We start from the raw sequence: 26,159 nt of genomic DNA, 5'->3' as shown, positions 1-26,159 counted from the left end.
ATGAATGCAGAATATTTCAGTAAATTAACTAAATTATCTCATCGAAACTTTTGCCCTATTATTTTAATTTTTCAAAATTATATAGCTACGAAATCTAGTTCAAGTAACATAACAGCGAGGCTCCGACGAGAATCGAACTCATGATCTCCTGTTTACTAGACAGGCGCTTTAACCACTAAGCCACGGAGCCCTTGCTTTGAAGCGACTTGAATGCTGAATATTCCAGTAATTTAACTAAATTATCTCATCGGAACTTTTGCCCTATTATTTTAATTTTTCAAAATTATATAGCTACGAAGTCTAGTTCAAGTAACTTAACAGCGAGGCTCCGACGAGAATCGAACTCATGATCTCCTGTTTACTAGACAGGCGCTTAAACCACTAAGCCACGGAGCCCTTGCTTTGAAGTGATATGAATTCTGAATATTTCAGTAAATTAACTAAATTATATCATCGGAACTTTTACACTATTGTTTGCATATATGCATATCTAAATCATCAATTATTTTCAATTTTTCAAAATTTAATAGCTACGAAATCTAGTTCAAGTAATATAACAGCGAGGCTCCGACGAGAATCGAACTCATGACCTCCTGTTTACAAGACAGGCGCTTTAATCACTAAGCCCTTGCTTTGAAGCGATATGAATGCAGAATATTTCAGTAAATTAACTAAATTATCTCATCGAAACTTTTGCCCTATTATTTTAATTTTTCAATATTATATAGCTACGAAATCTGGTTCAAGTAACATAACAGCGAGGCTCCGACGAGAATCGAACTCATGATCTCCTATTTACTAGACAGGCGCTTTAACCACTAAGCCACGGAACCCTTGCTTTGAAGCGACATGAATGCTGCATATTCCAGTAATTTAACTAAATTATCTCATCGGAACTTTTGCCCTATTATTTTAATTTTTCAAAATTTAATAGCTACGAAATCTAGTTCAAGTAATATAACAGCGAGGCTCCGACGAAAATCGAACTCATGATCTCCTGTTTACAAGACAGGCGCTTTAACCACTAAGCCACAGAGCCCTTGCATTGAAGCGATATGAATGCAGAATATTTCAGTAAATTAACTAAATTATCTCATCGAAACTTTTGCCCTATTATTTTAATTTTTCAAAATTATATAGCTACGAAATCTAGTTCAAGTAACATAACAGCGAGGCTCCGACGAGAATCGAACTCATGATCTCCTGTTTACTAGACAGGCGCTTTAACCACTAAGCCACGGAGCCCTTGCTTTGAAGCGACTTGAATGCTGAATATTCCAGTAATTTAACTAAATTATCTCATCGGAACTTTCGCCCTATTATTTTAATTTTTCAAAATTATACAGCTACGAAGTCTAGTTCAAGTAACTTAACAGCGAGGCTCCGACGAGAATCGAACTCATGATCTCCTGTTTACTAGACAGGCGCTTTAACCACTAAGCTACGCAGCCTTTGCTGTGAAGCGATATGAATGCAAAATATTTCAGTAATTTCAGAAATTTAATTAAATTATCTCATCGGAACTTTTACTCTATTGTTTGCAAAAATGCATATCTAAATCAACTATTATTTTTAATTTTTCAAAGTTTAACACCTACGAAATCTAGTTCAAGTAACATAACAGCGAGGCTCCGACGAGAATCGAACTCATGATCCCCTGTTTACTAGACAGGCGCTTTAACCAATAAGCCACGAAGGCCTTGCTTTGAAGCGATATGAATTCTGAATATTTCAGTAAATTATCTCATCGGAACTTTTACACTATTGTTTGCATAAATGCTCATCTAAATCAACTATTATTTTTAATTTTTCAAAATTTAACAGCTACGAAATCTAGTTCAAGTAACATAACAGCGAGGCTCCGACGAAAATCGAACTCATGATCTCCTGTTTACAAGACAGGCGCTTTAACCACTAAGCCACAGAGCCCTTGCATTGAAGCGATATGAATGCAGAATATTTCAGTAAATTAACTAAATTATCTCATCGAAACTTTTGCCCTATTATTTTAATTTTTCAAAATTATATAGCTACGAAATCTAGTTTAAGTAACATAACAGCGAGGCTCCGACGAGAATCGAACTCATGATCTCCTGTTTACTAGACAGGTGCTATAACCACTAAGCTACGCAGCCTTTGCTGTGAAGCGATATGAATGCAAAATATTTCAGTAATTTCAGTAATTTAATTAAATTATCTCATCGGAACTTTTGCCCTATTATTTTAATTTTTCAAAATTTAATAGCTACGAAATCTAGTTCAAGTAATATAACAGCGAGGCTCCGACGAAAATCGAACTCATGATCTCCTGTTTACAAGACAGGCGCTTTAACCACTAAGCCACGGAACCCTTGCTTTGAAGCGACATGAATGCTGAATATTCCATTAATTTAACTAAATTATCTCATCGGAACTTTTGCCCTATTATTTTAATTTTTCAAAATTTAATAGCTACGAAATCTAGTTCAAGTAATATAACAGCGAGGCTCCGACGAAAATCGAACTCATGATCTCCTGTTAACAAGACAGGCGCTTTAACCACTAAGCCACAGAGCCCTTGCATTGAAGCGATATGAATGCAGAATATTTCAGTAAATTAACTAAATTATCTCATCGAAACTTTTGCCCTATTATTTTAATTTTTCAAAATTATATAGCTACGAAATCTAGTTTAAGTAACATAACAGCGAGGCTCCGACGAGAATCGAACTCATGATCTCCTGTTTACTAGACAGGTGCTATAACCACTAAGCTACGCAGCCTTTGCTGTGAAGCGATATGAATGCAAAATATTTCAGTAATTTCAGTAATTTAATTAAATTATCTCATCGGAACTTTTGCCCTATTATTTTAATTTTTCAAAATTTAATAGCTACGAAATCTAGTTCAAGTAATATAACAGCGAGGCTCCGACGAAAATCGAACTCATGATCTCCTGTTTACAAGACAGGCGCTTTAACCACTAAGCCACGGAACCCTTGCTTTGAAGCGACATGAATGCTGAATATTCCATTAATTTAACTAAATTATCTCATCGGAACTTTTGCCCTATTATTTTAATTTTTCAAAATTTAACAGCTACGAAATCTAGTTCAAGTAATATAACAGCGAGGCTCCGACGAAAATCGAACTCATGATCTCCTGTTTACTAGACAGGCGCTTCAACCACTAAGCCACGGAACCCTTGCTTTGAAGCGACATGAATGCTGAATATTCCATTAATTTAACTAAATTATCTCATCGGAACTTTTGCCCTATTATTTTAATTTTTCAAAATTTAATAGCTACGAAATCTAGTTCAAGTAATATAACAGCGAGGCTCCGACGAAAATCGAACTCATGATCTCCTGTTTACAAGACAGGCGCTTTAACCACTAAGCCACAGAGCCCTTGCATTGAAGCGATATGAATGCAGAATATTTCAGTAAATTAACTAAATTATCTCATCGAAACTTTTGCCCTATTATTTTAATTTTTCAAAATTATATAGCTACGAAATCTAGTTTAAGTAACATAACAGCGAGGCTCCGACGAGAATCGAACTCATGATCTCCTGTTTACTAGACAGGCGCTTTAACCACTAAGCCACGGAGCCCTTGCTTTGAAGCGACTTGAATGCTGAATATTCCAGTAATTTAAGTAAATTATCTCATCGGAACTTTTGCCCTATTATTTTAATTTTTCAAAATTATATAGCTACGAAGTCTAGTTCAAGTAACTTAACAGCGAGGCTCCGACGAGAATCGAACTCATGATCCCCTGTTTACTAGACAGGCGCTTTAACCAATAAGCCACGAAGGCCTTGCTTTGAAGCGATAGGAATTCTGAATATTTCAGTAAATTATCTCATCGGAACTTTTACACTATTGTTTGCATAAATGCTCATCTAAATCAACTATTATTTTTAATTTTTCAAAATTTAACAGCTACGAAATCTAGTTCAAGTAACATAACAGCGAGGCTCCGACGAGAATCGAACTCATGATCTCCTGTTTACTAGACAGGCGCTTTAACCACTAAGCCACGGAACCCTTGCTTTGAAGCGACATGAATGCTGAATATTCCATTAATTTAACTAAATTATCTCATCGGAACTTTTGACCTATTATTTTAATTTTTCAAAATTTAATAGCTACGAAATCTAGTTCAAGTAATATAACAGCGAGGCTCCGACGAGAATCGAACTCATTATCTCCTGTTTACAAGACAGGCGCTTTAACCACTAAGAAACAGAGCCCTTGCATGGAAGCGATATGAATGCAGAATATTTCAGTAATTTAACTAAATTAACTCATTGGAATTTTTACCCTATTGTTTTAATTTTTCAAACTTTAATAGCTACGAAATCTAGGACAATTAACATAACAGCAAGGCTCCGACGAGAATCGAACTCATGCTCTCCTGTTGACTAGACAGTCGCTTTAACCACTAAGCCACGGAGCCCTTGCTTTGAAGCGACATGAATGCTGAATAGTCCAGTAATTTAACTAAATTAACTCATCGGAATTTTTACCCTATTGTTTTTATTTTTCAAAATTTAATAGCTACGAAATCTAGTTCATGTAACATAACAGCGAGGCTCCGACGAGAATCGAACTCATGATCTCCTGTTTACTAGACAGGCGCTTTAACCACTAAGCCACGAAGGCCTTGCTTTGAAGTGATATGAATTCTGAGTATTTCAGTAAATTAACTAAATTATATCATCGGAACTTTTACACTATTGTTTGCATATATGCATATCTAAATCAACAATTATTTTCAATTTTTCAAAATTTAATAGCTACGAAATCTAGTTCAAGTAATATAACAGCGAGGCTCCGACGAGAATCGAACTCATGACCTCCTTTTTACAAGACAGGCGCTTTAATCACTAAGCCACGGAGCCCTTGCTTTGAAGCGATATGAATGCAGAATATTTCAGTAAATTAACTAAATTATCTCATCAGAACTTTTGCCCTATTCTTTTAATTTTTCAAAATTATATAGCTACGAAGTCTAGTTCAAGTAACTTAACAGCGAGGCTCCGACGAGAATCGAACTCATGATCTCCTGTTTACTAGACAGGCGCTTAAACCACTAAGCCACGGAGCCCTTGCTTTGAAGTGATATGAATTCTGAATATTTCAGTAAATTAACTAAATTATATCATCGGAACTTTTACACTATTGTTTGCATATATGCATATCTAAATCAACAATTATTTTCAATTTTTCAAAATTTAATAGCTACGGAATCTAGTTCAAGTAATATAACAGCGAGGCTCCGACGAGAATCGAACTCATGACCTCCTGTTTACAAGACAGGCGCTTTAATCACTAAGCCCTTGCTTTGAAGCGATATGAATGCAGAATATTTCAGTAAATTAACTAAATTATCTCATCGAAACTTTTGCCCTATTATTTTAATTTTTCAATATTATATAGCTACGAAATCTAGTTCAAGTAACATAACAGCGAGGCTCCGACGAGAATCGAACTCATGATCTCCTGTTTACTAGACAGGCGCTTTAACCACTAAGCCACGGAACCCTTGCTTTGAAGCGACATGAATGCTGAATATTCCATTAATTTAACTAAATTATCTCATCGGAACTTTTGCCCTATTATTTTAATTTTTCAAAATTTAACAGCTACGAAATCTAGTTCAAGTAATATAACAGCGAGGCTCCGACGAAAATCGAACTCATGATCTCCTGTTTACTAGACAGGCGCTTCAACCACTAAGCCACGGAACCCTTGCTTTGAAGCGACATGAATGCTGAATATTCCATTAATTTAACTAAATTATCTCATCGGAACTTTTGCCCTATTATTTTAATTTTTCAAAATTTAATAGCTACGAAATCTAGTTCAAGTAATATAACAGCGAGGCTCCGACGAAAATCGAACTCATGATCTCCTGTTTACAAGACAGGCGCTTTAACCACTAAGCCACAGAGCCCTTGCATTGAAGCGATATGAATGCAGAATATTTCAGTAAATTAACTAAATTATCTCATCGAAACTTTTGCCCTATTATTTTAATTTTTCAAAATTATATAGCTACGAAATCTAGTTTAAGTAACATAACAGCGAGGCTCCGACGAGAATCGAACTCATGATCTCCTGTTTACTAGACAGGCGCTTTAACCACTAAGCCACGGAGCCCTTGCTTTGAAGCGACTTGAATGCTGAATATTCCAGTAATTTAAGTAAATTATCTCATCGGAACTTTTGCCCTATTATTTTAATTTTTCAAAATTATATAGCTACGAAGTCTAGTTCAAGTAACTTAACAGCGAGGCTCCGACGAGAATCGAACTCATGATCCCCTGTTTACTAGACAGGCGCTTTAACCAATAAGCCACGAAGGCCTTGTTTTGAAGCGATAGGAATTCTGAATATTTCAGTAAATTATCTCATCGGAACTTTTACACTATTGTTTGCATAAATGCTCATCTAAATCAACTATTATTTTTAATTTTTCAAAATTTAACAGCTACGAAATCTAGTTCAAGTAACATAACAGCGAGGCTCCGACGAGAATCGAACTCATGATCTCCTGTTTACTAGACAGGCGCTTTAACCACTAAGCCACGGAACCCTTGCTTTGAAGCGACATGAATGCTGAATATTCCATTAATTTAACTAAATTATCTCATCGGAACTTTTGACCTATTATTTTAATTTTTCAAAATTTAATAGCTACGAAATCTAGTTCAAGTAATATAACAGCGAGGCTCCGACGAGAATCGAACTCATTATCTCCTGTTTACAAGACAGGCGCTTTAACCACTAAGCCACAGAGCCCTTGCATGGAAGCTATATGAATGCAGAATATTTCAGTAATTTAACTAAATTAACTCATTGGAATTTTTACCCTATTGTTTTAATTTTTCAAACTTTAATAGCTACGAAATCTAGGACAATTAACATAACAGCAAGGCTCCGACGAGAATCGAACTCATGCTCTCCTGTTGACTAGACAGTCGCTTTAACCACTAAGCCACGGAGCCCTTGCTTTGAAGCGACATGAATGCTGAATAGTCCAGTAATTTAACTAAATTAACTCATCGGAATTTTTACCCTATTGTTTTTATTTTTCAAAATTTAATAGCTACGAAATCTAGTTCAAGTAACATAACAGCGAGGCTCCGACGAGAATCGAACTCATGATCTCCTGTTTACTAGACAGGCACTTTAACCACTAAGCCACGAAGGCCTTGCTTTGAAGCGATATGAATTCTGAATATTTCAGTAAATTATCTCATCGGAACTTTTACACTATTGATTGCATAAATGCTCATCTAAACCAACTATTATTTTTAATTTTTCAAAATTTAACAGCTACGAAATCTAGTTCAAGTAACATAAAATAGAGGCTCCGACGAGAATCGAACTCATGATCTCCTGTTTACTAGACAGGTGCTATAACCACTAAGCTACGCAGCCTTTGCTGTGAAGCGATATGAATGCAAAATATTTCAGTAATTTCAGTAATTTAATTAAATTATCTCATCGGAACTTTTACTCTATTGTTTGCAAAAATGCATATCTAAATCAACTATTATTTTTAACTTTTCAAAGTTTAACACCTACGAAATCTAGTTCAAGTAACATAACAGCGAGGCTCCGACGAGAATCGAACTCATGATCCCCTGTTTACTAGACAGGCGCTTTAACCAATAAGCCACGAAGGCCTTGCTTTGAAGCGATATGAATTCTGAATATTTCAGTAAATTATCTCACCGGAACTTTTACACTATTGTTTGCATAAATGCTCATCTAAATCAACTATTATTTTTAATTTTTCAAAATTTAACAGCTACGAAATCTAGTTCAAGTAACATAACAGCGAGGCTCCGACGAGAATCGAACTCATGATATCCTGTTTACTAGACAGGCGCTTTAACCACTAAGCCACGGAACCCTTGCTTTGAAGCGACATGAATGCTGAATATTCCATTAATTTAACTAAATTATCTCATCGGAACTTTTGCCCTATTATTTTAATTTTTCAAAATTTAATAGCTACGAAATCTAGTTCAAGTAATATAACAGCGAGGCTCCGACGAAAATCGAACTCATGAACTCCTGTTTACTAGACAGGCGCTTTAACCACTAAGCCACGGAGCCCTTGCTTTGAAGCGACTTGAATGCAGAATATTTCAGTAAATTAACTAAATTATCTCATCGAAACTTTTGCCCTATTATTTTAATTTTTCAAAATTATATAGCTACGAAATCAAGTTCAAGTAACATAACAGCGAGGCTCCGACGAGAATCGAACTCATGAACTCCTGTTTACTAGACAGGCGCTTTAACCACTAAGCCACGGAGCCCTTGCTTTGAAGCGACTTGAATGCTGAATATTCCAGTAATTTAACTAAATTATCTCATCGGAACTTTTGCCCTATTATTTTAATTTTTCAAAATTATATAGCTACGAAGTCTAGTTCAAGTAACTTAACAGCGAGGCTCCGACGAGAATCGAACTCATGATCTCCTGTTTACTAGACAGGCGCTTAAACCACTAAGCCACGGAGCCCTTGCTTTGAAGTGATATGAATTCTGAATATTTCAGTAAATTAACTAAATTATATCATCGGAACTTTTACACCATTGTTTGCATATATGCATATCTAAATCAACAATTATTTTCAATTTTTCAAAATTTAATAGCTACGAAATCTAGTTCAAGTAATATAACAGCGAGGCTCCGACGAGAATCGAACTCACGACCTCCTGTTTACAAGACAGGCGCTTTAATCACTAAGCCACGGAGCCCTTGCTTTGAAGCGATATGAATGCAGAATATTTCAGTAAATTAACTAAATTATCTCATCGAAACTTTTGCCCTATTATTTTAATTTTTCAATATTATATAGCTACGAAATCTAGTTCAAGTAACATAACAGCGAGGCTCCGACGAGAATCGAACTCATGATCTCCTGTTTACTAGACAGGCGCTTTAACCACTAAGCCACGGAACCCTTGCTTTGAAGCGACATGAATGCTGAATATTCCAGTAATTTAACTAAATTATCTCATCGGAACTTTTGACCTATTATTTTAATTTTTCAAAATTTAATAGCTACGAAATCTAGTTCAAGTAATATAACAGCGAGGCTCCGACGAGAATCGAACTCATTATCTCCTGTTTACAAGACAGGCGCTTTAACCACTAAGCCACAGAGCCCTTGCATTGAAGCGATATGAATGCTGAATAGTCCAGTAATTTAACTAAATTAACTCATCGGAATTTTTACCCTATTATTTTTAATTTTTCAAAGTTTAACACCTACGAAATCTAGTTCAAGTAACATAACAGCGAGGCTCCGACGAGAATCGAACTCATGATCCCCTGTTTACTAGACAGGCGCTTTAACCAATAAGCCACGAAGGCCTTGCTTTGAAGCGATATGAATTCTGAATATTTCAGTAAATTATCTCACCGGAACTTTTACACTATTGTTTGCATAAATGCTCATCTAAATCAACTATTATTTTTAATTTTTCAAAATTTAACAGCTACGAAATCTAGTTCAAGTAACATAACAGCGAGGCTCCGACGAGAATCGAACTCATGATATCCTGTTTACTAGACAGGCGCTTTAACAACTAAGCCACGGAACCCTTGCTTTGAAGCGACATGAATGCTGAATATTCCATTAATTTAACTAAATTATCTCATCGGAACTTTTGCCCTATTATTTTAATTTTTCAAAATTTAATAGCTACGAAATCTAGTTCAAGTAATATAACAGCGAGGCTCCGACGAAAATCGAACTCATGATCTCCTGTTTACAAGACAGGCGCTTTAACCACTAAGCCACAGAGCCCTTGCATTGAAGCGATATGAATGCAGAATATTTCAGTAAATTAACTAAATTATCTCATCGAAACTTTTGCCCTATTATTTTAATTTTTCAAAATTATATAGCTACGAAATCAAGTTCAAGTAACATAACAGCGAGGCTCCGACGAGAATCGAACTCATGAACTCCTGTTTACTAGACAGGCGCTTTAACCACTAAGCCACGGAGCCCTTGCTTTGAAGCGACTTGAATGCTGAATATTCCAGTAATTTAACTAAATTATCTCATCGGAACTTTTGCCCTATTATTTTAATTTTTCAAAATTATATAGCTACGAAGTCTAGTTCAAGTAACTTAACAGCGAGGCTCCGACGAGAATCGAACTCATGATCTCCTGTTTACTAGACAGGCGCTTAAACCACTAAGCCACGGAGCCCTTGCTTTGAAGCGACATGAATGCTGAATATTCCATTAATTTAACTAAATTATCTCATCGGAACTTTTGCCTTTTATTTTAATTTTTCAAAATTATATAGCTACGAAATCTAGTTCAAGTAATATAACAGCGAGGCTCCGACGAGAATCGAACTCACGACCTCCTGTTTACAAGACAGGCGCTTTAATCACTAAGCCACGGAGCCCTTGCTTTGAAGCGATATGAATGCAGAATATTTCAGTAAATTAACTAAATTATCTCATCGAAACTTTTGCCCTATTATTTTAATTTTTCAATATTATATAGCTACGAAATCTAGTTCAAGTAACATAACAGCGAGGCTCCGACGAGAATCGAACTCATGATCTCCTGTTTACTAGACAGGCGCTTTAACCACTAAGCCACGGAACCCTTGCTTTGAAGCGACATGAATGCTGAATATTCCAGTAATTTAACTAAATTATCTCATCGGAACTTTTGACCTATTATTTTAATTTTTCAAAATTTAATAGCTACGAAATCTAGTTCAAGTAATATAACAGCGAGGCTCCGACGAGAATCGAACTCATTATCTCCTGTTTACAAGACAGGCGCTTTAACCACTAAGCCACAGAGCCCTTGCATTGAAGCGATATGAATGCTGAATAGTCCAGTAATTTAACTAAATTAACTCATCGGAATTTTTACCCTATTGTTTTTATTTTTCAAAATTTAATAGCTACGAAATCTAGTTCAAGTAACATAACAGCGAGGCTCCGACGAGAATCGAACTCATGATGTCCTGTTTACTAGACAGGCGCTTTAACCACTAAGCCACGAAGGCCTTGCTTTGAAGCGATATGAATTCTGAATATTTCAGTAAATTATCTCATCGGAACTTTTACACTATTGTTTGCATAAATGCTCATCTAAATCAACTATTATTTTTAATTTTTCAAAATTTAACAGCTACGAAATCTAGTTCAAGTAACATAACAGCGAGGCTCCGACGAGAATCGAACTCATGATCTCCTGTTTACTAGACAGGTGCTATATCCACTAAGCTACGCAGCCTTTGCTGTGAAGCGATATGAATGCAAAATATTTCAGTAATTTCAGTAATTTAATTAAATTATCTCATCGGAACTTTTACTCTATTGTTTGCAAAAATGCATATCTAAATCAACTATTATTTTTAATTTTTCAAAGTTTAACACCTACGAAATCTAGTTCAAGTAACATAACAGCGAGGCTCCGACGAGAATCGAACTCATGATCCCCTGTTTACTAGACAGGCGCTTTAACCAATAAGCCACGAAGGCCTTTCTTTGAAGCGATATGAATTCTGAATATTTCAGTAAATTATCTCATCGGAACTTTTACACTATTGTTTGCATAAATGCTCATCTAAATCAACTATTATTTTTAATTTTTCAAAATTTAACAGCTATGAAATCTAGTTCAAGTAACATAACAGCGAGGCTCCGACGAGAATCGAACTCATGATCTCCTGTTTACTAGACAGGCGCTTTAACCACTAAGCCACGGAACCCAAGCTTTGAAGCGACATGAATGCTGAATATTCCATTAATTTAACTAAATTATCTCATCGGAACTTTTGCCCTATTATTTTAATTTTTCAAAATTTAATAGCTACGAAATCTAGTTCAAGTAATATAACAGCGAGGCTCCGACGAAAATCGAACTCATGATCTCCTGTTTACAAGACAGGCGCTTTAACCACTAAGCCACAGAGCCCTTGCATTGAAGCGATATGAATGCAGAATATTTCAGTAAATTAACTAAATTATCTCATCGAAACTTTTGCCCTATTATTTTAATTTTTCAAAATTATATAGCTACGAAATCTAGTTCAAGTAACATAACAGCGAGGCTCCGACGAGAATCGAACTCATGATCTCCTGTTTACTAGACAGGCGCTTTAACCACTAAGCCACAGAGCCCTTGCATTGAAGCGATATGAATGCTGAATAGTCCAGTAATTTAACTAAATTAACTCATCGGAATTTTTACCCTATTGTTTTTATTTTTCAAAATTTAATAGCTACGAAATCTAGTTCAAGTAACATAACAGCGAGGCTCCGACGAGAATCGAACTCATGATCTCCTGTTTACTAGACAGGCGCTTTAACCACTAAGCCACGAAGGCCTTGCTTTGAAGCGATATGAATTCTGAATATTTCAGTAAATTATCTCATCGGAACTTTTACACTATTGTTTGCATAAATGCTCATCTAAATCAACTATTATTTTTAATTTTTCAAAATTTAACAGCTACGAAATCTAGTTCAAGTAACATAACAGCGAGGCTCCGACGAGAATCGAACTCATGATCTCCTGTTTACTAGACAGGTGCTATATCCACTAAGCTACGCAGCCTTTGCTGTGAAGCGATATGAATGCAAAATATTTCAGTAATTTCAGTAATTTAATTAAATTATCTCATCGGAACTTTTACTCTATTGTTTGCAAAAATGCATATCTAAATCAACTATTATTTTTAATTTTTCAAAGTTTAACACCTACGAAATCTAGTTCAAGTAACATAACAGCGAGGCTCCGACGAGAATCGAACTCATGATCCCCTGTTTACTAGACAGGCGCTTTAACCAATAAGCCACGAAGGCCTTTCTTTGAAGCGATATGAATTCTGAATATTTCAGTAAATTATCTCATCGGAACTTTTACACTATTGTTTGCATAAATGCTCATCTAAATCAACTATTATTTTTAATTTTTCAAAATTTAACAGCTACGAAATCTAGTTCAAGTAACATAACAGCGAGGCTCCGACGAGAATCGAACTCATGATCTCCTGTTTACTAGACAGGCGCTTTAACCACTAAGCCACGGAACCCAAGCTTTGAAGCGACATGAATGCTGAATATTCCATTAATTTAACTAAATTATCTCATCGGAACTTTTGCCCTATTATTTTAATTTTTCAAAATTTAATAGCTACGAAATCTAGTTCAAGTAATATAATAGCGAGGCTCCGACGAAAATCGAACTCATGATCTCCTGTTTACAAGACAGGCGCTTTAACCACTAAGCCACAGAGCCCTTGCATTGAAGCGATATGAATGCAGAATATTTCAGTAAATTAACTAAATTATCTCATCGAAACTTTTGCCCTATTATTTTAATTTTTCAAAATTATATAGCTACGAAATCTAGTTCAAGTAACATAACAGCGAGGCTCCGACGAGAATCGAACTCATGATCTCCTGTTTACTAGACAGGCGCTTTAACCACTAAGCCACAGAGCCCTTGCATTGAAGCGATATGAATGCTGAATAGTCCAGTAATTTAACTAAATTAACTCATCGGAATTTTTACCCTATTGTTTTTATTTTTCAAAATTTAATAGCTACGAAATCTAGTTCAAGTAACATAACAGCGAGGCTCCGACGAGAATCGAACTCATGATCTCCTGTTTACTAGACAGGCGCTTTAACCACTAAGCCACGAAGGCCTTGCTTTGAGGCGATATGAATTCTGAATATTTCAGTAAATTATCTCATCGGAACTTTTACACTATTGTTTGCATAAATGCTCATCTAAATCAACTATTATTTTTAATTTTTCAAAATTTAACAGCTACGAAATCTAGTTCAAGTAACATAACAGCGAGGCTCCGACGAGAATCGAACTCATGATCTCCTGTTTACTAGACAGGTGCTATATCCACTAAGCTACGCAGCCTTTGCTGTGAAGCGATATGAATGCAAAATATTTCAGTAATTTCAGTAATTTAATTAAATTATCTCATCGGAACTTTTACTCTATTGTTTGCAAAAATGCATATCTAAATCAACTATTATTTTTAATTTTTCAAAGTTTAACACCTACGAAATCTAGTTCAAGTAACATAACAGCGAGGCTCCGACGAGAATCGAACTCATGATCCCCTGTTTACTAGACAGGCGCTTTAACCAATAAGCCACGAAGGCCTTTCTTTGAAGCGATATGAATTCTGAATATTTCAGTAAATTATCTCATCGGAACTTTTACACTATTGTTTGCATAAATGCTCATCTAAATCAACTATTATTTTTAATTTTTCAAAATTTTACAGCTACGAAATCTAGTTCAAGTAACATAAAAGCGAGGCTCCGACGAGAATCGAACTCATGATCTCCTGTTTACTAGACAGGCGCTTTAACCACTAAGCCACGGAGCCCTTGCTTTGAAGCGACATGAATGCTGAATATTCCAGTAATTTAACTAAATTATCTCATCGGAACTTTTGCCCTATTATTTTAATTTTTCAAAATTTAATAGCTACGAAATCTAGTTCAAGTAATATAACAGCGAGGCTCCGACGAAAATCGAACTCATGATCTCCTGTTTACAAGACAGGCGCTTTAACCACTAAGCCACAGAGCCCTTGCATTGAAGCGATATGAATGCAGAATATTTCAGTAAATTAACTAAATTATCTCATCGAAACTTTTGCCCTATTATTTTAATTTTTCAAAATTATATAGCTACGAAATCTAGTTCAAGTAACATAACAGCGAGGCTCCGACGAGAATCGAACTCATGATCTCCTGTTTACTAGACAGGCGCTTTAACCACTAAGCCACGGAGCCCTTGCTTTGAAGCGACTTGAATGCTGAATATTCCAGTAATTTAACTAAATTATCTCATCGGAACTTTTGCCTTTTATTTTAATTTTTCAAAATTATATAGCTACGAAGTCTAGTTCAAGTAAATTAACAGCGAGGCTCCGACGAGAATCGAACTCATGATCTCCTGTTTACTAGACAGGTGCTATAACCACTAAGCTACGCAGCCTTTGCTGTGAAGCGATATGAATGCAAAATATTTCAGTAATTTCAGTAATTTAATTAAATTATCTCATCGGAACTTTTACTCTATTGTTTGCAAAAATGCATATCTAAATCAACTATTATTTTTAATTTTTCAAAGTTTAACACCTACGAAATCTAGTTCAAGTAACATAACAGCGAGGCTCCGACGAGAATCGAACTCATGATCCCCTGTTTACTAGACAGGCGCTTTAACCAATAAGCCACGAAGTCCTTGCTTTGAAGCGATATGAATTCTGAATATTTCAGTAAATTATCTCATCGGAACTTTTACACTATTGTTTGCATAAATGCTCATCTAAATCAACTATTATTTTTAATTTTTCAAAATTTAACAGCTACGAAATCTAGTTCAAGTAACATAACAGCGAGGCTCCGACGAGAATCGAACTCATGATCTCCTGTTTACTAGACAGGCGCTTTAACCACTAAGCCACGGAACCCTTGCTTTGAAGCGACATGAATGCTGAATATTCCATTAATTTAACTAAATTATCTCATCGGAACTTTTGCCCTATTATTTTAATTTTTCAAAATTTAATAGCTACGAAATCTAGTTCAAGTAATATAACAGCGAGGCTCCGACGAGAATCGAACTCATGACCTCCTGTTTACAAGACAGGCGCTTTAATCACTAAGCCACGGAGCCCTTGCTTTGAAGCGATATGAATGTAGAATATTTCAGTAAATTAACAAAATTATCTCATCGAAACTTTTGCCCTATTATTTTAATTTTTCAATATTATATAGCTACGAAATCTAGTTCAAGTAACATAACAGCGAGGCTCCGACGAGAAACGAACTCATGATCTCCTGTTTACTAGACAGGCGCTTTAACCACTAAGCCACGGAACCCTTGCTTTGAAGCGACATGAATGCTGAATATTCCAGTAATTTAACTAAATTATCTCATCGGAACTTTTGACCTATTATTTTAATTTTTCAAAATTTAATAGCTACGAAATCTAGTTCAAGTAATATAACAGCGAGGCTCCGACGAGAATCGAACTCATTATCTCCTGTTTACAAGACAGGCGCTTTAACCACTAAGCCACAGAGCCCTTGCATTGAAGCGATATGAATGCTGAATAGTCCAGTAATTTAACTAAATTAACTCATCGGAATTTTTACCCTATTGTTTTTATTTTTCAAAATTTAATAGCTACGAAATCTAGTTCAAGTAACATAACAGCGAGGCTCCGACGAGAATCGAACTCATGATCTCCTGTTTACTAGACAGGCGCTTTAACCACTAAGCCACGAAGGCCTTGCTTTTTAGCGATATGAATTCTGAATATTTCAGTAAATTATCTCATCGGAACTTTTACACTATTGTTTGCATAAATGCTCATCTAAATCAACTATTATTTTTAATTTTTCAAAATTTAACAGCTACGAAATCTAGTTCAAGTAACATAAAAGTGAGGCTCCGACGAGAATCGAACTCATGATCTCCTGTTTACTAGACAGGTGCTATAACCACTAAGCTACGCAGCCTTTGCTGTGAAGCGATATGAATGCAAAATATTTCAGTAATTTCAGTAATTTAATTAAATTATCTCATCGGAACTTTTACTCTATTGTTTGCAAAAATGCATATCTAAATCAACTATTATTTTTAATTTTTCAAAGTTTAACACCTACGAAATCTAGTTCAAGTAACATAACAGCGAGGCTCCGACGAGAATCGAACTCATGGTCCCCTGTTTACTAGACAGGCGCTTTAACCAATAAGCCACGGAGCCATTGCTTTGAAGCGATATGAATTCTGAATATTCCAGTAATTGTACTAAATTATCTCATCGGAACTTTTACTCTATTGTTTGCATAAATGCATATCTAAATCAACTATTATTTTTAATTTTTATAAATTTAACAGCTTCGAAATCTAGTTCAAGTAACATAACAGCGAGGCTCCGACGAGAACCGAACTCATGATCTCCTGTTTACTAGACAGGCGCTTTAACCAATAAGCCACGGAGCCATTGCTTTGAAGCGATATGAATTCTGAATATTCCAGTAATTGTACTAAATTATCTCATCGGAACTTTTACTCTATTGTTTGCATAAATGCGAATTTAAATCAACAATTATTTTTAATTTTTCAAAATTTAACAGCTACGAAATCTAGTTCAAGTAACATAACAGCGAGGCTCCGACGAGAAACGAGCTCATGATCTCCTGTTTACTAGACAGGCGCTTTAACCACTAAGCCACGAAGGCCTTGCTTTGAAGCGATATGAATGCTGAATATTTCAGTAAATTAACTAAATTATCTCATCGGAACTTTTGCCCTATTATTTTAATTTTTCAAAATTATATAGCTACGAAGTCTAGTTCAAGTAACTTAACAGCGAGGCTCCGACGAGAATCGAACTCATGATCTCCTGTTTACTAGACAGGCGCTTTAACCACTAAGCCACGGAGCCTTTGCTGTGAAGCGATATGAATGCAGAATATTTCAGTAAATTAACAAAATTTTCTCATCGGAACTTTTACACTATTGATTGCATATATGCATATCTAAATCAACTATTATTTTTAATTTTTCAAAATTTAACAGCTACGAAATCTAGTTCAAGTAACATAACAGCGAGGCTCCGACGAAAATCGATCTCATGATTCCCTGTTTACTAGACAGGCGCTTTAACCATTGAGCCACGGAGCCCTTGCTTTGAAGCGATATGAATGCAGAATATTTCAGTAAATTAACTAAATTATCTCATCGAAACTTTTGCCCTATTATTTTAATTTTTCAATATTATATAGCTACGAAATCTAGTTCAAGTAACATAACCGCGAGGCTCCGACGAGAATCGAACTCATGACCTCCTGTTTACTAGACAGGCGCTTTAACCACTAAGCCACGGAACCCTTGCTTTGAAGCGACATGAATGCTGAATATTCCAGTAATTTAACCAAATTATCTCATCGGAACTTTTGCCCTATTATTTTAATTTTTCAAAATTATATAGCTACGAAGTCTAGTTCAAGTAACTTAACAGCGAGGCTCCGACGAGAATCGAACTCATGATCTCCTGTTTACTAGACAGGCGCTTAAACAACTAAGCCACGGAGCCCTTGCCTTGGAGCGACTTGAATGCTGAATATTCCAGTAATTTAACTAAATTATCTCATCGGAACTTTTGCCCTATTATTTTAATTTTTCAAAATTATATAGCTACGAAGTCTAGTTCAAGTAACTTAACAGCGAGGGTCCGACGAGAATCGAACTCATGATCTCCTGTTTACTTGACAGGCGCTTAAACCACTAAGCCACGGAACCCTTGCTTTGAAGTGATATGAATTCTGAATATTCCAGTAATTTAACCAAATTATCTCATCGGAACTTTTGCCCTATTATTTTAATTTTTCAAAATTATATAGCTACGAAGTCTAGTTCAAGTAACTTAACAGCGAGGCTCCGACGAGAATCGAACTCATGATCTCCTGTTTACTAGACAGGCGCTTTAACCACTAAGCCACAGATCCCTTGCTTTGAAGCGACATGAATGCTGAATATTCCAGTAATTTAACTAAATTATCTCATCGGAACTTTTGCCCTATTATTTTAATTTTTCAAAATTATATAGCTACGAAGTCTAGTTCAAGTAACTTAACAGCGAGGCTCCGACGAGAATCGAACTCATGATCTCCTGTTTACTAGACAGGCGCTTAAACCACTAAGCCACGGAGCCCTTGCTTTGAAGTGATATGAATTCTGAATATTTCAGTAAATTAACTAAATTATCTCATCGGAACTTTTGCACTATTGTTTGCATATATGCAAATCTCAATCAACAATTATTTTCAATTTTTCAAAATTTAATAGCTACGAAATCTAGTTCAAGTAACATAACAGCGAGGCTCCGACGAGAATCGAACTCATGACCTCCTGTTTACAAGACAGGCGCTTTAATCACTAAGCCACGGAGCCGTTGCTTTGAAGCGATATGAATGCAGAATATTTCAGTAAATTAACTAAATTATCTCATCGAAACTTTTGCCCTATTATTTTAATTTTTCAATATTATATAGCTACGAAATCTAGTTCAAGTAACATAACAGCGAGGCTCCGACGAGAATCGAACTCATGATCTCCTGTTTACTAGACAGGCGCTTTAACCACTAAGCCACGGAGCCCTTGCTTTGAAGCGACATAAATGCTGAATATTCCAGTAATTTAACTAAATTATCTCATCGGAACTTTTGACCTATTATTTTAATTTTTCAAAATTATATAGCTACGAAGTCTAGTTCAAGTAACTTAACAGCGAGGCTCCGACGAGAATCGAACTCATGATCTCCTGTTTACTAGACAGGCGCTTAAACCACTAAGCCACGGAGCCCTTGCTTTGAAGTGATATGAAATCTGAATATTTCAGTTAATTAACTAAATTATCTCATCGGAACTTTTACACTATTGTCTGCATATATGCATATCTAAATCAACAATTATTTTCAATTTTTCAAAATTTAATAGCTACGAAATCTAGTTCAAGTAATATAACAGCGAGGCTCCGACGAGAATCGAACTCATGACCTCCTGTTTACAAGACAGGCGCTTTAATCACTAAGCCACGGAACCCTTGCTTTGAAGCGATATGAATTCTGAATATTTCAGTAAATTAACTAAATTATCTCATCGGAACGTTTACACTATTGTTTGCATATATGCAAATCTAAATCAACAATTATTTTCAATTTTTCAAAATTTAATAGCTACGAAATCTAGTTCAAGTAATATAACAGCGGGGCTCCGACGAGAATCGAACTCATGACCTCCTGTTTACAATACAGGCGCTTTAATCACTAAGCCACGGAGCCGTTGCTTTGAAGCGATATGAATGCAGAATATTTCAGTAAATTAACTAAATTATCTCATCGAAACTTTTGCCCTATTATTTTAATTTTTCAATATTATATAGCTACGAAATCTAGTTCAAGTAACATAACAGCGAGGCTCCGACGAGAATCGAACTCATGATCTCCTGTTTACTAGACAGGCGCTTTAACCACTAAGCCACGGAGCCCTTGCTTTGAAGCGACATAAATGCTGAATATTCCAGTAATTTAACTAAATTATCTCATCGGAACTTTTGCCCTATTATTTTAATTTTTCAAAATTATATAGCTACGAAGTCTAGTTCAAGTAACTTAACAGCGAGGCTCCGACGAGAATCGAACTCATGATCTCCTGTTTACTAGACAGGCGCTTAAACCACTAAGCCACGGAGCCCTTGCTTTGAAGTGATATGAAATCTGAATATTTCAGTAAATTAACTAAATTATCTCATCGGAACTTTTACACTATTGTCTGCATATATGCATATCTAAATAAACAATTATTTTCAATTTTTCAAAATTTAATAGCTACGAAATCTAGTTCAAGTAATATAACAGCGAGGCTCCGACGAGAATCGAACTCATGACCTCCTGTTTACAAGACAGGCGCTTTAATCACTAAGCCACGGAGCCGTTGCTTTGAAGCGATATGAATGCAGAATATTTCAGTAAATTAACTAAATTATCTCATCGAAACTTTTGCCCTATTATTTTAATTTTTCAATATTATATAGCTACGAAATCTAGTTCAAGTAACATAACAGCGAGGCTCCGACGAGAATCGAACTCATGATCTCCTGTTTACTAGACAGGCGCTTTAACCACTAAGCCACGGAGCCCTTGCCTTGAAGCGACTTGAATGCTGAATATTCCAGTAATTTAACTAAATTATCTCATCGGAACTTTTGCCCTATTATTTTAATTTTTCAAAATTATATAGCTACGAAGTCTAGTTCAAGTAACTTAACAGCGAGGCTCCGACGAGAATCGAACTCATGATCTCCTGTTTACTAGACAGGCGCTTTAACCACTAAGCCACAGATCCCTTGCTTTGAAGCGACATGAATGCTGAATATTCCAGTAATTTAACTAAATTATCTCATCGGAACTTTTGCCCTATTATTTTAATTTTTCAAAATTATATAGCTACGAAGTCTAGTTCAAGTAACTTAACAGCGAGGCTCCGACGAGAATCGAACTCATGATCTCCTGTTTCCTAGACAGGCGCTTAAACCACTAAGCCACGGAGCCCTTGCTTTGAAGTGATATGAATTCTGAATATTTCAGTAAATTAACTAAATTATCTCATCGGAACTTTTGCACTATTGTTTGCATATATGCAAATCTCAATCAACAATTATTTTCAATTTTTCAAAATTTAATAGCTACGAAATCTAGTTCAAGTAATATAACAGCGAGGCTCCGACGAGAATCGAACTCATGACCTCCTGTTTACAAGACAGGCGCTTTAATCACTAAGCCACGGAGCCGTTGCTTTGAAGCGATATGAATGCAGAATATTTCAGTAAATTAACTAAATTATCTCATCGAAACTTTTGCCCTATTATTTTAATTTTTCAATATTACATAGCTACGAAATCTAGTTCAAGTAACATAACAGCGAGGCTCCGACGAGAATCGAACTCATGATCTCCTGTTTACTAGACAGGCGCTTTAACCACTAAGCCACGGAACCCTTGCTTTGAAGCGACATGAATGCTGAATATTCCATTAATTTAACTAAATTATCTCATCGGAACTTTTGCCCTATTATTTTAATTTTTCAAAATTTAATAGCTACGAAATCTAGTTCAAGTAATATAGCAGCGAGGCTCCGACGAGAATCGAACTCGTGACCTCCTGTTTACAAGACAGGCGCTTTAATCACTAAGCCACGGAGCCGTTGCTTTGAAGCGATATGAATGCAGAATATTTCAGTAAATTAACTAAATTATCTCATCGAAACTTTTGCCCTATTATTTTAATTTTTCAATATTATATAGCTACGAAGTCTAGTTCAAGTAACTTAACAGCGAGGGTCCGACGAGAATCGAGCTCATGATCTCCTGTTTACTTGACAGGCGCTTAAACCACTAAGCCACGGAGCCCTTGCTTTGAAGTGATATGAATTCTGAATATTCCAGTAATTTAACCAAATTATCTCATCGGAACTTTTGCCCTATTATTTTAATTTTTCAAAATTATTTAGCTACGAAGTCTAGTTCAAGTAACTTAACAGCGAGGCTCCGACGAGAATCGAACTCATGATCTCCTGTTTACTAGACAGGCGCTTAAACCACTAAGCCACGGAGCCCTTGCTTTGAAGTGATATGAATTCTGAATATTTCAGTAAATTAACTAAATTATCTCATCGGAACTTTTACACTATTGTTTGCATATATGCAAATCTAAATCAACAATTATTTTCAATTTTTCAATATTATATAGCTACGAAATCTAGTTCAAGTAACATAACAGCGAGGCTCCGACGAGAATCGAACTCATGATCTCCTGTTTACTAGACAGGCGCTTTAACCACTAAGCCACGGATCCCTTGCTTTGAAGCGACATGAATGCTGAATATTCCAGTAATTTAACTAAATTATCTCATCGGAACTTTTGCCCTATTATTTTAATTTTTCAAAATTATATAGCTACGAAGTCTAGTTCAAGTAACTTAACAGCGAGGCTCCGACGAGAATCGAACTCATGATCTCCTGTTTACTAGACAGGCGCTTAAACCACTAAGCCACGGAGCCCTTGCTTTGAAGTGATATGAATTCTGAATATTTCAGTAAATTAACTAAATTATCTCATCGGAACTTTTACACTATTGTTTGCATATATGCAAATCTCAATCAACAATTATTTTCAATTTTTCAAAATTTAATAGCTACGAAATCTAGTTCAAGTAATATAACAGCGAGGCTCCGACGAGAATCGAACTCATGATCTCCTGTTTACTAGACAGGCGCTTTAACCACTAAGCCACGGATCCCTTGCTTTGAAGCGACATGAATGCTGAATATTCCAGTAATTTAACTAAATTATCTCATCGGAACTTTTGCCCTATTATTTTAATTTTTCAAAATTATATAGCTACGAAGTCTAGTTCAAGTAACTTAACAGCGAGGCTCCGACGAGAATCGAACTCATGATCTCCTGTTTACTAGACAGGCGCTTAAACCACTAAGCCACGGAGCCCTTGCTTTAAAGTGATATGAATTCTGAATATTTCAGTAAATTAACTAAATTATCTCATCGGAACTTTTACACTATTGTTTGCATATATGCAAATCTCAATCAACAATTATTTTCAATTTTTCAAAATTTAATAGCTACGAAATCTAGTTCAAGTAATATAACAGCGAGGCTCCGACGAGAATCGAACTCATGACCTCCTGTTTACAAGACAGGCGCTTTAATCACTAAGCCACGGAGCCGTTGCTTTGAAGCGATATGAATGCAGAATATTTCAGTAAATTAACTAAATTATCTCATCGAAACTTTTGCCCTATTATTTTAATTTTTCAATATAATATAGCTACGAAATCTAGTTCAAGTAACATAACAGCGAGGCTCCGACGAGAATCGAACTCATGATCTCCTGTTTACTAGACAGGCGCTTTAACCACTAAGCCACGGAGCCCTTGCTTTGAAGCGACATGAATGCTGAATATTCCAGTAATTTAACCAAATTATCTCATCGGAACTTTTGCCCTATTATTTTAATTTTTCAAAATTATATAGCTACGAAGTCTAGTTCAAGTAACTTAACAGCGAGGCTCCGACGAGAATCGAACTCATGATCTCCTGTTTACTAGACAGGCGCTTAAACCACTAAGCCACGGAGCCCTTGCTTTGAAGTGATATGAATTCTAAATATTTCAGTAAATTAACTAAATTATCTCATCGGAACGTTTACACTATTGTTTGCATATATGCAAATCTAAATCAACAATTATTTTCAATTTTTCAAAATTTAATAGCTACGAAATATAGTTCAAGTAATATAACAGCGAGGCTCCGACGAGAATCGAACTCATGACCTCCTGTTTACAAGACAGGCGCTTTAATCACTAAGCCACGGAGCCGTTGCTTTGAAGCGATATGAATGCAGAATATTTCAGTAAATTAACTAAATTATCTCATCGAAACTTTTGCCCTATTATTTTAATTTTTACCTCTCCGAGTGACGTATGTCACGGAGAGGTTCTGTAACGATCGTGTGTGTCTGTGTGTCTGTGTGTCTGTGTGTCTGTCTGTGTGTGTGTCTGTTGTTACACCCACGTGACCGCGTTCGCAGTTTCCAAATCGGAGCAAACGTGTTCGCCATTTCCGAACTGCTTTCACAGTCACGGAAATGGCTACTCTATTTGAGTTCTCACACCACCATCTTCTGGTCTTTGTCCATCCCACACGGACACCAGTCTGTACTTACTGGCTTCTAATCACCACCATCTTATGGCCTTCGTCCATCCCACATGGACACCAGTCTGTACACACTGGCTTCTAACACCACCATCTTCTGGTCATTGTCCATCCCACATGGACACCAGTCTGTACACACTGGCTTCTAACACCACCATCTTCTGGTCTTTGTTTTTGTCCATCCCTCATGGACATCAGTCTGTACATACTGGCTTCTAACACCACCATCTTCTGGTCATTGTCCATCCCACATGGACACCAGTCTGTACACACTGGCTTCTATCACCACCATCTTCTGGTCTTTGTTTTTGTCCATACCACATGGACACCAGTCTGTACACCTGGCTTCTACACCACCATCTTCTGGTCTTTGTTTTTGTCCATCCCACATGGACACCAGTCTGCTCACCTGGCTTCTACTCCGTCGTCATCGTTTGGTTTAAGACATTCGCGGCGATCAGCTAGGGTTACGAGAAACGTCTAGCCTCCCTAAGGTGGGTTGTCCACGATAGGTTTTCGCAATTGCGGTTGTTCTTGCTTTTAACCGTAGTTCGACACCCTTATATACTACCTATTTGTGCAAGGCGAAGCAACCGGCGTATGCTTCATTTCAAACGCCAATATTAGTCAAGTCTCTCAAGAATGTTTAATTGTTCTTTTTTAAAACGATGTAACGTTCAATAAGGCGAATAACTAACGAAGAAAATATTAAATATTAATTATTTTCATTTTAATATTTAAGATAATCTTGTTTCTCAATTCAAAATTAATACGGAAAGAGTTAAAAAGCAGTCTATGTTTTTGTCTGTGTGTGTCCGTCCGTTGTTACAGTAGTGCGCTGCGTTAGAAGTTCGTTTTGTTTTGATGTGTAAAGGAATCCTACAGAACCATAATTTTCCCTTTATCCTTAATATAAAGTGAATATGTGGAAATATTTTTCGTAATTATGATGCATTTAGTACTTTTGTAGCTTTAAAGCTCTATTTCATTTTGATATCCCAAGAATATTTTTTTATATTATTATTTGAAATGGATGTTTATATATTACTTAAGCTATACTACATCTGTTTATAGCATAATCCTTTCGTTATTGATAACAAGAAGAACGCTACCATTTCGATCATATGAACTTTGATTTGTCAATAGGCCTAGTGAACCAAAAAGTAAACGCTTGGGTTTGGTTTTCGTTTCTGTAATGCAGAGACATTAACGGTTCAGAGTGGGCCGAAAGTTAAATACACTTTTAAATAATTAGGCTTAGATTATATAATCATGGTGGAAATCTGGGCCGCGTTCAGCAGAGCCCAGCGCTGTTAGCAGTGTCCTACATAACGGGATTTTGTTTTTGAATTTTGACGTCACGGTGCTTAGCGCTGAGCTAGCGCGGTCTTCAAAGAAAATAGTCCGCTCTTTGGATAACGTGACGTAAAACGCATAGTTCTCAGCTTGGCGAAAAAACCATGGAGGAATTAATACAAATAGCTCTATGGGACTATATCTATTTAATTGGCGTGAAACCGGTTGATCACGCGAGAGTTTTAAGAGATATGATAGTTTCTAATTTTAATTATAAAAGTTGTTATCTATCTCTATAAATATGTTATCATACAATTTTTGTTAAGCCTTGGTACCTTGCGTCATTTATAAAACGCCCATGACCGGAGAAAAGCTATGACGACAGAGCTCACCGGTAAACATTTCCAAAATCCGCTGTCTTTTTTGGTGAGCTCTGCTGAACGCAGCCCAGACCAGTGAAAGGTCTGATCGTAATCGGATAATAGCTTCGTGTTTTCATGCTTTTTATGGTACGCAT

General features: G+C 36.1%; 73 non-coding genes across 73 annotated transcripts; all 73 read right to left on the bottom strand.

The window, feature by feature from the left end:
• Positions 1 to 117: 117 nt before the first annotated feature.
• TRNAT-AGU (transfer RNA threonine (anticodon AGU)) lies at positions 118 to 190 on the bottom strand. The gene has a single exon. It is a non-coding gene; the product is annotated as a tRNA-Thr (tRNA).
• A 133-nt stretch (positions 191 to 323) lies between these two features.
• Positions 324 to 396, bottom strand: TRNAT-AGU (transfer RNA threonine (anticodon AGU)). Its single transcript has one exon. It is a non-coding gene; the product is annotated as a tRNA-Thr (tRNA).
• Positions 397 to 760: 364 nt separating this feature from the next.
• TRNAT-AGU (transfer RNA threonine (anticodon AGU)) lies at positions 761 to 833 on the bottom strand. The gene has a single exon. It is a non-coding gene; the product is annotated as a tRNA-Thr (tRNA).
• Positions 834 to 966: 133 nt separating this feature from the next.
• On the bottom strand, positions 967 to 1,039 carry TRNAT-UGU (transfer RNA threonine (anticodon UGU)). The gene has a single exon. It is a non-coding gene; the product is annotated as a tRNA-Thr (tRNA).
• A 133-nt stretch (positions 1,040 to 1,172) lies between these two features.
• TRNAT-AGU (transfer RNA threonine (anticodon AGU)) lies at positions 1,173 to 1,245 on the bottom strand. The gene has a single exon. It is a non-coding gene; the product is annotated as a tRNA-Thr (tRNA).
• Positions 1,246 to 1,378: 133 nt separating this feature from the next.
• TRNAT-AGU (transfer RNA threonine (anticodon AGU)) lies at positions 1,379 to 1,451 on the bottom strand. Its single transcript has one exon. It is a non-coding gene; the product is annotated as a tRNA-Thr (tRNA).
• A 405-nt stretch (positions 1,452 to 1,856) lies between these two features.
• On the bottom strand, positions 1,857 to 1,929 carry TRNAT-UGU (transfer RNA threonine (anticodon UGU)). The gene has a single exon. It is a non-coding gene; the product is annotated as a tRNA-Thr (tRNA).
• A 133-nt stretch (positions 1,930 to 2,062) lies between these two features.
• Positions 2,063 to 2,135, bottom strand: TRNAT-AGU (transfer RNA threonine (anticodon AGU)). Its single transcript has one exon. It is a non-coding gene; the product is annotated as a tRNA-Thr (tRNA).
• A 142-nt stretch (positions 2,136 to 2,277) lies between these two features.
• On the bottom strand, positions 2,278 to 2,350 carry TRNAT-UGU (transfer RNA threonine (anticodon UGU)). Its single transcript has one exon. It is a non-coding gene; the product is annotated as a tRNA-Thr (tRNA).
• Positions 2,351 to 2,689: 339 nt separating this feature from the next.
• On the bottom strand, positions 2,690 to 2,762 carry TRNAT-AGU (transfer RNA threonine (anticodon AGU)). The gene has a single exon. It is a non-coding gene; the product is annotated as a tRNA-Thr (tRNA).
• Positions 2,763 to 2,904: 142 nt separating this feature from the next.
• Positions 2,905 to 2,977, bottom strand: TRNAT-UGU (transfer RNA threonine (anticodon UGU)). Its single transcript has one exon. It is a non-coding gene; the product is annotated as a tRNA-Thr (tRNA).
• A 339-nt stretch (positions 2,978 to 3,316) lies between these two features.
• Positions 3,317 to 3,389, bottom strand: TRNAT-UGU (transfer RNA threonine (anticodon UGU)). The gene has a single exon. It is a non-coding gene; the product is annotated as a tRNA-Thr (tRNA).
• A 133-nt stretch (positions 3,390 to 3,522) lies between these two features.
• On the bottom strand, positions 3,523 to 3,595 carry TRNAT-AGU (transfer RNA threonine (anticodon AGU)). The gene has a single exon. It is a non-coding gene; the product is annotated as a tRNA-Thr (tRNA).
• A 363-nt stretch (positions 3,596 to 3,958) lies between these two features.
• On the bottom strand, positions 3,959 to 4,031 carry TRNAT-AGU (transfer RNA threonine (anticodon AGU)). The gene has a single exon. It is a non-coding gene; the product is annotated as a tRNA-Thr (tRNA).
• A 784-nt stretch (positions 4,032 to 4,815) lies between these two features.
• TRNAT-UGU (transfer RNA threonine (anticodon UGU)) lies at positions 4,816 to 4,888 on the bottom strand. Its single transcript has one exon. It is a non-coding gene; the product is annotated as a tRNA-Thr (tRNA).
• A 133-nt stretch (positions 4,889 to 5,021) lies between these two features.
• On the bottom strand, positions 5,022 to 5,094 carry TRNAT-AGU (transfer RNA threonine (anticodon AGU)). The gene has a single exon. It is a non-coding gene; the product is annotated as a tRNA-Thr (tRNA).
• A 364-nt stretch (positions 5,095 to 5,458) lies between these two features.
• TRNAT-AGU (transfer RNA threonine (anticodon AGU)) lies at positions 5,459 to 5,531 on the bottom strand. The gene has a single exon. It is a non-coding gene; the product is annotated as a tRNA-Thr (tRNA).
• A 339-nt stretch (positions 5,532 to 5,870) lies between these two features.
• Positions 5,871 to 5,943, bottom strand: TRNAT-UGU (transfer RNA threonine (anticodon UGU)). The gene has a single exon. It is a non-coding gene; the product is annotated as a tRNA-Thr (tRNA).
• Positions 5,944 to 6,076: 133 nt separating this feature from the next.
• Positions 6,077 to 6,149, bottom strand: TRNAT-AGU (transfer RNA threonine (anticodon AGU)). Its single transcript has one exon. It is a non-coding gene; the product is annotated as a tRNA-Thr (tRNA).
• Positions 6,150 to 6,512: 363 nt separating this feature from the next.
• TRNAT-AGU (transfer RNA threonine (anticodon AGU)) lies at positions 6,513 to 6,585 on the bottom strand. The gene has a single exon. It is a non-coding gene; the product is annotated as a tRNA-Thr (tRNA).
• A 133-nt stretch (positions 6,586 to 6,718) lies between these two features.
• Positions 6,719 to 6,791, bottom strand: TRNAT-UGU (transfer RNA threonine (anticodon UGU)). Its single transcript has one exon. It is a non-coding gene; the product is annotated as a tRNA-Thr (tRNA).
• Positions 6,792 to 7,360: 569 nt separating this feature from the next.
• TRNAT-AGU (transfer RNA threonine (anticodon AGU)) lies at positions 7,361 to 7,433 on the bottom strand. The gene has a single exon. It is a non-coding gene; the product is annotated as a tRNA-Thr (tRNA).
• Positions 7,434 to 7,838: 405 nt separating this feature from the next.
• On the bottom strand, positions 7,839 to 7,911 carry TRNAT-AGU (transfer RNA threonine (anticodon AGU)). The gene has a single exon. It is a non-coding gene; the product is annotated as a tRNA-Thr (tRNA).
• Positions 7,912 to 8,250: 339 nt separating this feature from the next.
• Positions 8,251 to 8,323, bottom strand: TRNAT-AGU (transfer RNA threonine (anticodon AGU)). The gene has a single exon. It is a non-coding gene; the product is annotated as a tRNA-Thr (tRNA).
• Positions 8,324 to 8,456: 133 nt separating this feature from the next.
• On the bottom strand, positions 8,457 to 8,529 carry TRNAT-AGU (transfer RNA threonine (anticodon AGU)). Its single transcript has one exon. It is a non-coding gene; the product is annotated as a tRNA-Thr (tRNA).
• Positions 8,530 to 8,695: 166 nt separating this feature from the next.
• TRNAT-UGU (transfer RNA threonine (anticodon UGU)) lies at positions 8,696 to 8,768 on the bottom strand. The gene has a single exon. It is a non-coding gene; the product is annotated as a tRNA-Thr (tRNA).
• A 133-nt stretch (positions 8,769 to 8,901) lies between these two features.
• Positions 8,902 to 8,974, bottom strand: TRNAT-AGU (transfer RNA threonine (anticodon AGU)). The gene has a single exon. It is a non-coding gene; the product is annotated as a tRNA-Thr (tRNA).
• Positions 8,975 to 9,107: 133 nt separating this feature from the next.
• TRNAT-UGU (transfer RNA threonine (anticodon UGU)) lies at positions 9,108 to 9,180 on the bottom strand. The gene has a single exon. It is a non-coding gene; the product is annotated as a tRNA-Thr (tRNA).
• A 570-nt stretch (positions 9,181 to 9,750) lies between these two features.
• On the bottom strand, positions 9,751 to 9,823 carry TRNAT-UGU (transfer RNA threonine (anticodon UGU)). The gene has a single exon. It is a non-coding gene; the product is annotated as a tRNA-Thr (tRNA).
• A 133-nt stretch (positions 9,824 to 9,956) lies between these two features.
• On the bottom strand, positions 9,957 to 10,029 carry TRNAT-AGU (transfer RNA threonine (anticodon AGU)). Its single transcript has one exon. It is a non-coding gene; the product is annotated as a tRNA-Thr (tRNA).
• A 133-nt stretch (positions 10,030 to 10,162) lies between these two features.
• TRNAT-AGU (transfer RNA threonine (anticodon AGU)) lies at positions 10,163 to 10,235 on the bottom strand. The gene has a single exon. It is a non-coding gene; the product is annotated as a tRNA-Thr (tRNA).
• A 132-nt stretch (positions 10,236 to 10,367) lies between these two features.
• TRNAT-UGU (transfer RNA threonine (anticodon UGU)) lies at positions 10,368 to 10,440 on the bottom strand. Its single transcript has one exon. It is a non-coding gene; the product is annotated as a tRNA-Thr (tRNA).
• Positions 10,441 to 10,573: 133 nt separating this feature from the next.
• Positions 10,574 to 10,646, bottom strand: TRNAT-AGU (transfer RNA threonine (anticodon AGU)). Its single transcript has one exon. It is a non-coding gene; the product is annotated as a tRNA-Thr (tRNA).
• A 133-nt stretch (positions 10,647 to 10,779) lies between these two features.
• TRNAT-UGU (transfer RNA threonine (anticodon UGU)) lies at positions 10,780 to 10,852 on the bottom strand. Its single transcript has one exon. It is a non-coding gene; the product is annotated as a tRNA-Thr (tRNA).
• An 841-nt stretch (positions 10,853 to 11,693) lies between these two features.
• TRNAT-AGU (transfer RNA threonine (anticodon AGU)) lies at positions 11,694 to 11,766 on the bottom strand. Its single transcript has one exon. It is a non-coding gene; the product is annotated as a tRNA-Thr (tRNA).
• A 133-nt stretch (positions 11,767 to 11,899) lies between these two features.
• On the bottom strand, positions 11,900 to 11,972 carry TRNAT-UGU (transfer RNA threonine (anticodon UGU)). Its single transcript has one exon. It is a non-coding gene; the product is annotated as a tRNA-Thr (tRNA).
• A 133-nt stretch (positions 11,973 to 12,105) lies between these two features.
• On the bottom strand, positions 12,106 to 12,178 carry TRNAT-AGU (transfer RNA threonine (anticodon AGU)). Its single transcript has one exon. It is a non-coding gene; the product is annotated as a tRNA-Thr (tRNA).
• An 841-nt stretch (positions 12,179 to 13,019) lies between these two features.
• Positions 13,020 to 13,092, bottom strand: TRNAT-AGU (transfer RNA threonine (anticodon AGU)). Its single transcript has one exon. It is a non-coding gene; the product is annotated as a tRNA-Thr (tRNA).
• Positions 13,093 to 13,225: 133 nt separating this feature from the next.
• Positions 13,226 to 13,298, bottom strand: TRNAT-UGU (transfer RNA threonine (anticodon UGU)). The gene has a single exon. It is a non-coding gene; the product is annotated as a tRNA-Thr (tRNA).
• Positions 13,299 to 13,431: 133 nt separating this feature from the next.
• TRNAT-AGU (transfer RNA threonine (anticodon AGU)) lies at positions 13,432 to 13,504 on the bottom strand. The gene has a single exon. It is a non-coding gene; the product is annotated as a tRNA-Thr (tRNA).
• An 841-nt stretch (positions 13,505 to 14,345) lies between these two features.
• On the bottom strand, positions 14,346 to 14,418 carry TRNAT-AGU (transfer RNA threonine (anticodon AGU)). The gene has a single exon. It is a non-coding gene; the product is annotated as a tRNA-Thr (tRNA).
• A 133-nt stretch (positions 14,419 to 14,551) lies between these two features.
• Positions 14,552 to 14,624, bottom strand: TRNAT-UGU (transfer RNA threonine (anticodon UGU)). Its single transcript has one exon. It is a non-coding gene; the product is annotated as a tRNA-Thr (tRNA).
• A 133-nt stretch (positions 14,625 to 14,757) lies between these two features.
• Positions 14,758 to 14,830, bottom strand: TRNAT-AGU (transfer RNA threonine (anticodon AGU)). The gene has a single exon. It is a non-coding gene; the product is annotated as a tRNA-Thr (tRNA).
• Positions 14,831 to 14,962: 132 nt separating this feature from the next.
• On the bottom strand, positions 14,963 to 15,035 carry TRNAT-AGU (transfer RNA threonine (anticodon AGU)). Its single transcript has one exon. It is a non-coding gene; the product is annotated as a tRNA-Thr (tRNA).
• A 405-nt stretch (positions 15,036 to 15,440) lies between these two features.
• Positions 15,441 to 15,513, bottom strand: TRNAT-AGU (transfer RNA threonine (anticodon AGU)). Its single transcript has one exon. It is a non-coding gene; the product is annotated as a tRNA-Thr (tRNA).
• A 133-nt stretch (positions 15,514 to 15,646) lies between these two features.
• TRNAT-UGU (transfer RNA threonine (anticodon UGU)) lies at positions 15,647 to 15,719 on the bottom strand. The gene has a single exon. It is a non-coding gene; the product is annotated as a tRNA-Thr (tRNA).
• A 339-nt stretch (positions 15,720 to 16,058) lies between these two features.
• Positions 16,059 to 16,131, bottom strand: TRNAT-UGU (transfer RNA threonine (anticodon UGU)). Its single transcript has one exon. It is a non-coding gene; the product is annotated as a tRNA-Thr (tRNA).
• A 363-nt stretch (positions 16,132 to 16,494) lies between these two features.
• Positions 16,495 to 16,567, bottom strand: TRNAT-AGU (transfer RNA threonine (anticodon AGU)). The gene has a single exon. It is a non-coding gene; the product is annotated as a tRNA-Thr (tRNA).
• An 859-nt stretch (positions 16,568 to 17,426) lies between these two features.
• On the bottom strand, positions 17,427 to 17,499 carry TRNAT-AGU (transfer RNA threonine (anticodon AGU)). The gene has a single exon. It is a non-coding gene; the product is annotated as a tRNA-Thr (tRNA).
• A 372-nt stretch (positions 17,500 to 17,871) lies between these two features.
• TRNAT-AGU (transfer RNA threonine (anticodon AGU)) lies at positions 17,872 to 17,944 on the bottom strand. The gene has a single exon. It is a non-coding gene; the product is annotated as a tRNA-Thr (tRNA).
• Positions 17,945 to 18,695: 751 nt separating this feature from the next.
• TRNAT-AGU (transfer RNA threonine (anticodon AGU)) lies at positions 18,696 to 18,768 on the bottom strand. Its single transcript has one exon. It is a non-coding gene; the product is annotated as a tRNA-Thr (tRNA).
• Positions 18,769 to 18,934: 166 nt separating this feature from the next.
• Positions 18,935 to 19,007, bottom strand: TRNAT-UGU (transfer RNA threonine (anticodon UGU)). The gene has a single exon. It is a non-coding gene; the product is annotated as a tRNA-Thr (tRNA).
• Positions 19,008 to 19,140: 133 nt separating this feature from the next.
• On the bottom strand, positions 19,141 to 19,213 carry TRNAT-AGU (transfer RNA threonine (anticodon AGU)). Its single transcript has one exon. It is a non-coding gene; the product is annotated as a tRNA-Thr (tRNA).
• Positions 19,214 to 19,346: 133 nt separating this feature from the next.
• TRNAT-AGU (transfer RNA threonine (anticodon AGU)) lies at positions 19,347 to 19,419 on the bottom strand. Its single transcript has one exon. It is a non-coding gene; the product is annotated as a tRNA-Thr (tRNA).
• A 166-nt stretch (positions 19,420 to 19,585) lies between these two features.
• On the bottom strand, positions 19,586 to 19,658 carry TRNAT-UGU (transfer RNA threonine (anticodon UGU)). The gene has a single exon. It is a non-coding gene; the product is annotated as a tRNA-Thr (tRNA).
• Positions 19,659 to 19,824: 166 nt separating this feature from the next.
• TRNAT-UGU (transfer RNA threonine (anticodon UGU)) lies at positions 19,825 to 19,897 on the bottom strand. Its single transcript has one exon. It is a non-coding gene; the product is annotated as a tRNA-Thr (tRNA).
• Positions 19,898 to 20,030: 133 nt separating this feature from the next.
• Positions 20,031 to 20,103, bottom strand: TRNAT-AGU (transfer RNA threonine (anticodon AGU)). The gene has a single exon. It is a non-coding gene; the product is annotated as a tRNA-Thr (tRNA).
• A 133-nt stretch (positions 20,104 to 20,236) lies between these two features.
• Positions 20,237 to 20,309, bottom strand: TRNAT-AGU (transfer RNA threonine (anticodon AGU)). The gene has a single exon. It is a non-coding gene; the product is annotated as a tRNA-Thr (tRNA).
• A 166-nt stretch (positions 20,310 to 20,475) lies between these two features.
• Positions 20,476 to 20,548, bottom strand: TRNAT-UGU (transfer RNA threonine (anticodon UGU)). Its single transcript has one exon. It is a non-coding gene; the product is annotated as a tRNA-Thr (tRNA).
• Positions 20,549 to 20,681: 133 nt separating this feature from the next.
• On the bottom strand, positions 20,682 to 20,754 carry TRNAT-AGU (transfer RNA threonine (anticodon AGU)). The gene has a single exon. It is a non-coding gene; the product is annotated as a tRNA-Thr (tRNA).
• A 339-nt stretch (positions 20,755 to 21,093) lies between these two features.
• Positions 21,094 to 21,166, bottom strand: TRNAP-AGG (transfer RNA proline (anticodon AGG)). Its single transcript has one exon. It is a non-coding gene; the product is annotated as a tRNA-Pro (tRNA).
• A 166-nt stretch (positions 21,167 to 21,332) lies between these two features.
• Positions 21,333 to 21,405, bottom strand: TRNAT-UGU (transfer RNA threonine (anticodon UGU)). Its single transcript has one exon. It is a non-coding gene; the product is annotated as a tRNA-Thr (tRNA).
• Positions 21,406 to 21,538: 133 nt separating this feature from the next.
• Positions 21,539 to 21,611, bottom strand: TRNAT-AGU (transfer RNA threonine (anticodon AGU)). Its single transcript has one exon. It is a non-coding gene; the product is annotated as a tRNA-Thr (tRNA).
• Positions 21,612 to 21,744: 133 nt separating this feature from the next.
• Positions 21,745 to 21,817, bottom strand: TRNAT-UGU (transfer RNA threonine (anticodon UGU)). The gene has a single exon. It is a non-coding gene; the product is annotated as a tRNA-Thr (tRNA).
• Positions 21,818 to 22,156: 339 nt separating this feature from the next.
• On the bottom strand, positions 22,157 to 22,229 carry TRNAT-AGU (transfer RNA threonine (anticodon AGU)). Its single transcript has one exon. It is a non-coding gene; the product is annotated as a tRNA-Thr (tRNA).
• Positions 22,230 to 22,395: 166 nt separating this feature from the next.
• TRNAT-AGU (transfer RNA threonine (anticodon AGU)) lies at positions 22,396 to 22,468 on the bottom strand. Its single transcript has one exon. It is a non-coding gene; the product is annotated as a tRNA-Thr (tRNA).
• A 133-nt stretch (positions 22,469 to 22,601) lies between these two features.
• Positions 22,602 to 22,674, bottom strand: TRNAT-AGU (transfer RNA threonine (anticodon AGU)). Its single transcript has one exon. It is a non-coding gene; the product is annotated as a tRNA-Thr (tRNA).
• A 166-nt stretch (positions 22,675 to 22,840) lies between these two features.
• Positions 22,841 to 22,913, bottom strand: TRNAT-AGU (transfer RNA threonine (anticodon AGU)). The gene has a single exon. It is a non-coding gene; the product is annotated as a tRNA-Thr (tRNA).
• A 133-nt stretch (positions 22,914 to 23,046) lies between these two features.
• On the bottom strand, positions 23,047 to 23,119 carry TRNAT-AGU (transfer RNA threonine (anticodon AGU)). Its single transcript has one exon. It is a non-coding gene; the product is annotated as a tRNA-Thr (tRNA).
• Positions 23,120 to 23,285: 166 nt separating this feature from the next.
• On the bottom strand, positions 23,286 to 23,358 carry TRNAT-UGU (transfer RNA threonine (anticodon UGU)). Its single transcript has one exon. It is a non-coding gene; the product is annotated as a tRNA-Thr (tRNA).
• Positions 23,359 to 23,491: 133 nt separating this feature from the next.
• TRNAT-AGU (transfer RNA threonine (anticodon AGU)) lies at positions 23,492 to 23,564 on the bottom strand. Its single transcript has one exon. It is a non-coding gene; the product is annotated as a tRNA-Thr (tRNA).
• Positions 23,565 to 23,697: 133 nt separating this feature from the next.
• Positions 23,698 to 23,770, bottom strand: TRNAT-AGU (transfer RNA threonine (anticodon AGU)). Its single transcript has one exon. It is a non-coding gene; the product is annotated as a tRNA-Thr (tRNA).
• A 166-nt stretch (positions 23,771 to 23,936) lies between these two features.
• TRNAT-UGU (transfer RNA threonine (anticodon UGU)) lies at positions 23,937 to 24,009 on the bottom strand. Its single transcript has one exon. It is a non-coding gene; the product is annotated as a tRNA-Thr (tRNA).
• Positions 24,010 to 26,159: the final 2,150 nt, after the last annotated feature.

The sequence above is a fragment of the Phalangium opilio genome, unplaced genomic scaffold, assembly GCF_054372755.1.
Source record: "Phalangium opilio isolate 3A_F unplaced genomic scaffold, DU_Popi_V2 ptg000019l_1, whole genome shotgun sequence".
Taxonomy (NCBI): Eukaryota; Metazoa; Arthropoda; class Arachnida; order Opiliones; family Phalangiidae; genus Phalangium; species Phalangium opilio.
The sequence above is the reverse complement of the archived record's forward strand: the minus strand, read 5'-3'. Positions and strand labels throughout refer to the sequence as shown.